Source organism: Hippocampus guttulatus, chromosome 14 (genome assembly GCF_054856545.1).
Source record: "Hippocampus guttulatus isolate MCC_2025c chromosome 14, RoL_Hgut_1.0, whole genome shotgun sequence".
Lineage (NCBI taxonomy): Eukaryota > Metazoa > Chordata > Actinopteri > Syngnathiformes > Syngnathidae > Hippocampus > Hippocampus guttulatus.
The window spans coordinates 6,872,772-6,882,705 of record NC_141274.1 but is presented as its reverse complement, the minus strand read 5'-3'; positions in this window follow the sequence as shown (position 1 = coordinate 6,882,705).

Sequence of the window (9,934 nt, the reverse complement as noted above, 5' to 3'; positions counted from 1 at the left end):
TTCCAAAAGCGTTGTGGCTTATTTTCAAGAGTGGTGTCCTCCTTGGTCGTCTCCAATGAATTCCATTCTGGATCAAACAATGACGGAGCGTGTGATCTGACACAGACGTACCTTGACCTTGGTGTTCATCTTTAATTTCTTTGTAGGTTGTTCTGGGATATTTAGATATCATTCATTTTATCCGTCTCTTCATTTTGTCATCAATTTTCCTTCTGCGTCCACATCCAGGAAAGTTGGCGACAGTACCATGGACCTAAAATTTCAAAATAACAGTGCCACTGCAGTCACAGAACATCATGCTTGGACTTGTAGCATTTACCTTTAACAGGCTTGTCTGTAATTTTCTCTCTGAACTCCCGAGACAACTCTTTCCTTCGCTTCGTCTGGTCCATGTTTAGTGTGGTAAACACCATGTCACCAAACAGCACGGTGCCTGCTTGTCACCCTTTAATTAGGCAAACTGACGACTTACAATTTTGAAGACACCTTTAATGCCAAGTAGAGGACACACATTGGTTGAACGTGTCCCAAAGGTCAAATGATTTTTTTCTATACCGCTATCCAATGACGGTCCATATAAACATTGAACCGGAATCGGACACTGGGACCTGAAGTGGAATGCGGCCTTAGTGAGCAAAGCATTTGCAAGTGGATCAACAGTGCCTCTGCTGGTTACAGTCCAGTAATTCACTCCACTTCGCCTCAATTGCATCTCAACACACAATTAATCAACAATCATCCCTTACCGATATTTCGATTTCTTCTGCAAGTTTGTCAAAAGATCAGAAGTTCACTCAAAATGTCGACTCTGTTTGAGTGTAATAGCTCAGCCTCCTTAGGCCACCCCCTCTCTTATAGCCTCTGATGTTGCCACTTTGCATGATAAACAGCTTTTCTGCGTGGCCCATATTTATTCATATGTGCAGCGTGGAAGGAGTGTGAGGGTGAAAGTATTTCAATAAGAACGTAAATAAACAGTCAAAATAGATGGCTGGGAGTAATAAGGTTGACTAGTTTGCAGAGCGAGCGTCAAGAGAGGGCAAAGTTAATGACTGCAGACGCAAAGCTGCCGGGTTACTCAGCAGTGTGTCCGATACTTTTAGTAATAGCGTTAATGGCGAATTTGAAGGAATTTAATTTCCAACATCAAACAGCGGCGGCCTCGGAAAACCACCGCCCTGTCGCCTGCGCGTGTTGGGGCTCTCGACCGGCTTCCTCTGAGTAGGAGGCAGAGGAGGAAATCATCTCCGAGGTGTCAGGCGTGCCGCTAAAAACATTCAAGCAGAACAGCCGCTCCACTGGCAGGGTGACGCTTGTTAGGCTCAGGCCCAGAGGAGTCAGCATGGCCAGTAAGTAAGGTTATTGGGAAATAATTAGCCTAGCCCAGGAATCAGCGGGGATAGCAAAGTCCTTTGGGGCAGAAACGTCAGTGCCCCTGGCCTTGTTTCAACAGCTAATTAACTTCCACGAGAGCCTGTTAATAAGCATGTCTTCAAACTTTACCACAGGTGTCAAACTCATTGTAGTTCAGGGGCCACATACGGACTAATTAGATCACCAGTAAAAACAACCAAAGCATAATTTATATTTCTAAAAAAAAAAAAAGCATAATTCATATAAATAACAATAAATTTGCGTTTTCGTCAAGAAAACCTTCATATTCGAATGAACAAACCTTTTGTAAGACATTCAAGGGAGAGTTTGCAGTGTTAGAACTGCTAGCATGATTTGAATGTAGCATCATATCACTTCGCTGACCAAAGCCACGCCCCCTCACTAACACAGCCGGTCATGCTGGCATTCAATTATGAGTGCGCAAAGTTGTGATAAAGAGGCATCGAGAACTCATTTCTAGCTTGAAGGAAATAGCAGTGCTAGCAAAACATTAGCGATGTAAGGAACCCCAAGTTAGCCACAGCTGTGACATTGGTAGCATGGCTCATTTGTAATGGGGTGAATGTTTGTTTGTTTGTTTGTTTATTGAACATAAAACATATATACAGTAATAATTTGACAGAAGATAAGGTAGATATGCAAACTCAATTAAAATTAAAAAGAGGTGCTAACTTACCTGTTGAACAGAAATGTAGATAATTCCATGTCTCTTCTGAATTCTGTCAGATGCCTGATGTCCCACTGGCATTTTTTTTTTCTGGAGAGGGGTATTACGTCATAATTTCAGCAATCCTCCTGAAACACAAGATGACAGGTCAGCATTAGGGTTTGGACAGCTATTGTGATAGATGGAAGTAACAAACCAGAAGAGGCAGAGTAGGTCCCCAACTAAACTCCAGTCCTAGCCAGTGTTTCAAAGAATATACTCTTTACCTGTGAGTACAGTTATATGCTCTGCTTTTATGTATTACAGATTCAAATAGTTGTTTTTGGTGTCTCTATATTGCTGATTTTAACGTATTGCCGGCGGGTCTGGAACGTATCCCCGTGATAAATTGGAGTAGAGGGTATACACGAATCACCCATTAATCGAGGAAAAAACTGAAAATGAAATTTCCTTTTATTGTGCGAGGCCCCAAAAAGCCACACAGCCGGTGCCGCTTTGCAAACCTCCCCCGAAGCGCCGCAGTCACCCATCAATTTTCGACCGAAAAAACCCCTGGTGGCTCGGTCTCACCTCCTCAGCGGCCGTCATCCCGCAGCGGCCTCGTATCTCTTTACCTGTCATGCCAGAACCAGTCGCATTTGACGGCGCTCAGGCCAACTGGGCGGCAAACAGACGAGAGCAAAAGAGTGCGAGAGAGGAAAGTTGCCCGGGGGCTGCGGCAGAGCGACGCAGGCCTTGTTGTCTAATCACATGACAGCACTCATCAAGACAGCAGCTCCAACAAATCAATCTCCCTCTGACAGTTCATTTAGACTGAATTAATTTGGAATTAGGGGCCATTACTGCAATTGGCAGGCGTGGATATTCCCCTAACGCCGGCTGTTATCCTGCTTTGGGGATAAAGAAAAAGGAGCCAGCTTTTCTCTTTTTTTTCCTCCCCCACCCCCCCACCCCTGTAGGATCGACTGGATAAGGTGTTTTGTGAGCTGATCACAGGCTGAGAGAGGTTGCCATTGGATTTTCTGCTTAACTAAATCATCCTTGTTCTCAATCAGCAGTCAGTCACCCGCTTTTTTTTTTCCTGTTTCTGCAGTAATGGTGAAACGAAATGGGCCTTTAATGAAGGCGGTCCTTGTATTGATGCTGCGTCAAACTATTGCCAGTAGCCAATTAAAAGTTTGGTGTTCCACTGGAATGGCAAAGAATACAAAGAATGTAGAAACTGCAATTGTCTTACACGGACATGTGTCACTTTAACCCTTTCGGGGACGGCGGTTACTACAGTGGACAACTTATGATATCAGGTTACAGGGTGTATGAAAGGGTGAATTATAGCTCCGACTTTTATAAGAAAGCCAACTCAATAAACGCAAGTTAAAATTGACAACATTTTCAAGTTGTGTCATGTTGACGCATTTCTACCTCCGTATGCTCCTTTTTTTTCTGCACCGCAGCTCATCCGCCCGAGCACACGAACCGGGATCCCTCCTGCTGGGAGGCAGCAGCTTGAAGTTTACCCACTCAGAGTTCGTGACCCGCTGCCCCAGAGGTGTGACTGGGACGAGTCAGCTCCATGGAGACGAGGCTTTGAAATAAATAAACAAACAAACACGGTGACCTCACAAAACTGAGACATGTTTCGGCACACAATCACAAGACACCGGCACGATGAGATTTGTCCTACTGACTTAATGGTTTGTTATCGGTGGTGTTTGTAATTTTTTTTATGTTCACAACAACTGATTTACTGAGTTCCAGATAGAACGTGGGTGGGGAGGTAAAAATGTGTCAACAATATTGTTATGCTAATACAAAATGCTAATTTGTGGCCACCGGGAACATGTGGCACCTGGACAGATGGGTAAGCGAATTGAACGCACCTTTTCTAGAAGTTAATGCACTGGGAAAGAAAGATTGCATGAAAATTCTGACTTTGAAGGCTATTGACAAAAACTGAATGAGAAAAGTTACTTTTCGAAGAAATTAAAACATATGAGGTGCTGAAGGACAGTGCCTAACGTAGTTTCTAGAAAAAGTGCGTTCCATTTACTTACTCCATTTACGCTGGTGAGCCCGGCACTGGACCCGCTGCAGTTTGCTTATCAGCCTGGCATCGGCGTGGAAGACGCCATTATCTACCTTGACACTCTGGAGGAGGTGGGCAACAGAAGGATGCTAACTAAGCTAAAAGCTATGATGGACAGTCCCTCCCACCCTCTCCAGCCCGCCCTGACAGCACTAGGTAGCTCCTTCAGCCAGAGACTGTTACACCCGCGCTGCAAGAAGGAGAGATACAGACGCTCGTTCCTACCAACTGCTGTCAGGCTGCTGAATAAAAAATAGCAACAATAATATTTAATAATTGAATGATGTGGAAAACAACTGTAAATAGCGCTGCGATTTATCCATTTTGTATTTATATTGCACTTAATTGGACGGTGTTTGTTTGTTTTTCTTCTTCTTTTTGCCTACATTCTTGCTGCTGGAGGCTGTAAATTTCCCCAGTGTGGGACTAATAAAGGATATCTTATCTTATCTTATCTTATCTTATCTTAAGCAGACGTCCATGTTGTTTATAGGATTGACAATAAATCCACAACATCGTGTTTATATTTTTTTATATTTTGTGGGCTCAAATGTATATTTTGTGAGCATTTTATGACCCCGTTTTGACCACATATGAGTATTTTGTGTGCACGTCAATAAGCATTTCATGGGCATGTTAAAGCTATTTTGTGGACACAAATTAATATTCCATGAGCCCGTTCCACATATTTCGTGGCCACAAAAAAGCATTTTGTATGCACATCAAGCCTATTTTGTGGCCATAAATGATCATTTCATGTGCACGTTATACCTATTTCATGGGCACAAATTCATACCGGTGAGCACGTTCTATGTATTTCATGGCCACAAAGTACTATTCATCTTTTTTCTTTGACGTCATCTACGAATAACCTGGCACTTTTGTCCATTTTCAAAATGAAAAGTAGCCCTTGTGCACAAAAGTACTATTTACGAAAGAGCATTTGAACTTGAAAACAGGAAGAAAAGGGTTTTTTGATTGTTGTTTTTTGCCGTGACGGCAATGTTTTAAACAAATAAATACGAACAAAGTTGGGTGATGGCGTTAAGAAAAACTCCCCTGACTGCGATCTTCACATTCAACACAGTCGACACTGAATAGCTCCGTCAAATTTCCCCATCTATCTATCTCCATGCATGCTAACCTCTCTGCGCTTATAAAACGACGTATAAGTCTTCCTGACTTTCTGTCTCGTAAACAGGCCCAACAAGGTAACACAGAAGTGTACCGCGGAGGAGACGCGTCTTTGTACCGCCGCATGAGATGAGAGTAAATATTAACACTTGACACACTCCTGTGGAAATACCTTCGTGGCTTACTTACAGGGGCAGGAGGAGGGATTGGAGGAGAAGAAAGACGAGTGAATGAAGACTTTTAGGTGAGCCCAAAGGTAAACTGCGGGGCAACACGTTCACATATAACCCTGAATACACACACACGCACACACATACACACAAATGAAACTCTGCCCCATTAACTCCACACACCTTCATCCCCGTGATGACACGTTCCTTCAACACCTACAAAAAGATCCTTGAGGAAAACAGAGCCAGCAGTAGCTCACTAAAGCAAGCGCTTACTTTCTAACGCTTGACTTATCGCTCGTGATTTCTTCCGAAGCCTGCCGAGTAGAAGTTTGGAAGCGCGCACAATGCTCCCATCAACATGACAAACGTGACGTGAGGGATTTCTCTCAGGCTCAGGCAATGGCAATGATTACATGTTGCATAGAAACTCAATTCAAGTCTGAAACGCAAGACTACGGTTTGCGGGTCACTATTCACCAAGTCACCTACTGTGATGCCTATATTTACGAATGTCTCTTCATACAAAAATTTCAAGTTACGCAACCCCTCAGCAGGAAAATGTTGCCTCTTGTTACGAAAGAAATTTCAAGATATGAAAGGTAAAAAAAATACAGGATGGGCTGCTCGTCGCAGCTTGGAATGGATTAGGGCATTTACATGGAAAACGCGTCTCTACTTACAACATTTTCTAGTTAAGAAATCTCTTCCAGAACCAATTAATTTCATAAGTAGTGTATTTATTTAGAGCTTTTTTTGGGACAAAAACTCACCTATTTGCAGTTATTGTGCTTTTTCTGTATTGCCCTAAAATGCCATAAGGTGGCGCCAAAGCCTTAGCTCGGTCCAGTGTCAGGAAAGTATGGTGAAGTGTTACAGCTTGACTGAGACAGGAACATTTTTCTATGTGGGGGAGGACCTAACATTAGCCTGGGTTGTTAGCAGAAGTTCCAGGGAGTTTGATGATGTTGATATGCTGAGTGGGTATTATCAGGCACATTTTGAAATGAGTCTGAAATAATAAAGTGTTTTAGTTGGCGTTATATTTACGGTTTAAGACAAGGGTCACCAACCTTTAAAGTTACTTTTTGGGTACCAGTTCAATTCATATTTCTTAAATAAGGCATTTTTAAAAAAATTGGTGATCAACCATCTCCTCGTCGTTTGCTTTCCCACTAAAATGTTTTCGCTGAATGAGAGACCGAGAAGGAGATGCGGGATGAAAGAAGGAGGTCCAACATTACGTATTTGCAGTCCGGGTGTAAAATTTCAGCACGGGGGTGTTAATAGAGTCAACACACTCTGCACAGGTTTAGTGGGAGAAAGATGTATATGAGGAATGCGAGGGTGTCAAATACACACTCCACGGTTGTCATTTGCCCAGATGAAGCTGGATTCATTGCTCATGAAATGTCTTTTATCGTGCTGCAGGTCATCGTCGCCAAAGCCAAGTTTGGTGAAAACCATAAAAAAAAAAAAAATTAAAATTTTAAAAAACAGCAAACGTGAGGAGTTTGCCAACAAGCTGATCATCTCCACAGAGAAAGGAAAAAAAACACAAATTTTTTTTACCAAGCAGAAAGGCTTTTTTTTTTGGGATACACTGTCAATAAATCTAAAATGATTTATCGAATGGGATTATGTTTGGTTTAAAATACGGAAATAATGTAGAGGCGGAAGGTAAAACGTCTTTAGCGTGTTCTGGGCTTTTCGTGGCGTCATCTTGTTGTGACACAAACAAGATTTAGAGATTAGAAGCAACGGAGATGAGGCCTAATCGCTGGATTTGTTGAGGGGAATGCCTGAAAATCCTCTGCTTTGCCACTGTGGTTTAAAAATGTGAAAGCCTCCAGCGTCAAGGTGGTTTCACCTTTTGGCAGTGTTGCAAAGTAATCACAGACACATACTTGGGTAGTGTACTTAAGTAGAATTTTATGTACATGTGTGTTAGTTGAATTTTTATTTATTAATTTTTTTTTAAAATATTCATTTTACTCCCTACATTTGAAAACTGATTACATGTACCGGTACTTTCTGCCTTACTTTGACAAACAATAGGGGGACTTTTTGACTTTTTAAAAACTGGGCGAATGACATCTGTAATTGACGGTTAAAAAAAAAAAAAGTTTTGTTCTTAAACAAATTTCAAAATAAATGAGTTGTATCAGTAGTTCTACTTTTACCAGAGCTTGTGTCAGAAAGCACTTGCTTGAAGCTAATTTAGTCATGAAAATTGTGCAGTTATTCATTTAGAATCCAGAGACTTCTAGTTACAAATCACAAATGATAGTGAGGCAAAACATGGACAAGGTAAAGGGGGAGGCGTGCCAGGATGAAGGTGGAGGCACTGAAGGAAGGTCATGATTCTCCATGAAAGGAGGCAGTTCTCAGAGAAATCAGCGAAACCTCCCAGGACCTTGTAATACTTAAATCATATCAATTAAGCAAGGGGCCGTCGGGAGAGTTGGGCTTAATCTCTCTCCAGAGAGAGAGAAACTGTAAATTAGAGAGCAAAGAAAAGGGAGACGCATCAGGAGGATATTACGATTAGATCAGTGGTTCTTAACCTTGTTAGGGGTACTGAAGCCAAGCAGTTCAAATGCATATTCACCGAACCCTTCATTAGTGAAAAATAAAAATGTGATTTTTTTACAAATTCAAGACATATAAAAATGCATTTATTAAAACCATAAAAGTTAATAAAATTTCAAGTCATAAGTATACGTTCTTTTAATTGGGCACAAAATGAACCGTGCATGACGTACTATCACACGTTGACTACGGAGCGAATTAAATTTCCCGCAGCACTGATTGGACAAGCAATGTCATGTGATCATCTGCAGTCAGTGATGGCCAAGCGGGCGTATCACAACTAATTGACATGTTGAGTCGGTTGTGTCTTAACCTCCTCGGCAGAGGCTCCGTCGAACCCCTGAGACCGATTCACCGAACCCCTGGGGTTCAATTGAACCCAGGTTAAGAACCACTGGATTAGATGCAACCAGTGTTTCCCAACCTCTGTTGAGCCAAGGCACTCATTTTACATAAGGACGTCATTCAACAAATGTAACAAAAATGATCATACATAAAGGTTTGCCAGGCACGTAATTCAAAAAACTCGAGTCAGATCTCAAATCATCATTCCCCATTGAAAAGCATGGAGATGTCATTAATCCGTTCCACCGCCCACACCTAATCTAATTTCAGCACCCACAGATTGACCACAGATCGTTTTCAATATTACCATTTTCTACCGCTTATCGGGGATCAGGTCACGGAGGCAGCAGTTTTGCCATGGGTGACCCTGCCAGGGGCCTAAAGCCCCCCAGACAACTTAGCTCCTTGGATCATTACGACACGTAAACCCCTCCACCACGGTATTTAACGGGTTCAAGATTATTTTGTTCATTTTGTTTGTGTTTTTCTTTTGGGGTGTAAAACCCATTTTTGATGGAAAACACTTATTGGCAGTTTAGCAGCGTTTTTTTTCAAGGATTTGTAGGGGTTAACAGATTTTTTTTCCTATGCATTTATGGTGACTTTCGCAATGTGCACTGTAAATGCCTGTGAGTCTTGTGATATTATCCGTCTACATGCTGTGCGCAACCACATATATTGTACCTTCTTCCATTTATTATTCTGCTTGTCACTATACACCACTGGTACGGTTAGACGATCACAGATACTTGTTTATGATTTGGAGTAAATAAATAAGAATTTAATATGAGCCAATTAAGTGAAATTGGACACTTTCCCCACTCGGTAGTGGTTGGGATTGACTTTCCTTTAGGGATGACAACCGCAAATTCTGCTTTTGTAAGATTGATGCTGCGATTTCAAAATACTAAAATTAAACTCACGTGGCATTTGCATTTCCCTGCGACCAAAGAAGGGGCTAAAAGTGGCATTCAGGGATTACAAACAACACAAAACCTGCGATAATCCCCACAGCCCGGCCACAGTCGCATGCATGGGAACTGATTTACGCCACTTTCAATTTGGATGTGAGGATGAAGTTTGTCAAGAAGAAAAGGGGGACGAATAATTGACCCTGCCTCTCTCAGATTTCGGCACTTCTGATGGAAATTAAATCATATGAAGAGAGATCATTGATGAGGTTTGGGGGAATCGTAGGAGTGAGCGTTTAAGCGGGGATGGGCGGGGAGGGTGAAGAAGTAAAGAGGAACCCCTGTTTCTTTGGTGTGTCTATGCAAAAATGGCTGAAGTGGGTAATTGAGCGGCGAGGTAAGAGGATTAAGATCAGTAATGGGTCAGGATTGATAGTGAGGAGAGGGGGACGTGCTGGGACAAAAGGGATGAGGAACGAAGAAAGGACCATGGGCAGCAAGAAAAATTAGTGGCTGCTCTGAACGGGCAAATATGAAAGTGGACAATGCCACCCCCCCCCCCTCTTTTTTTAAATAGTCATCCTCTCTTCAAGAACCTAAAGACTTGATAGATGATCACTGAGTATCAGTGCTC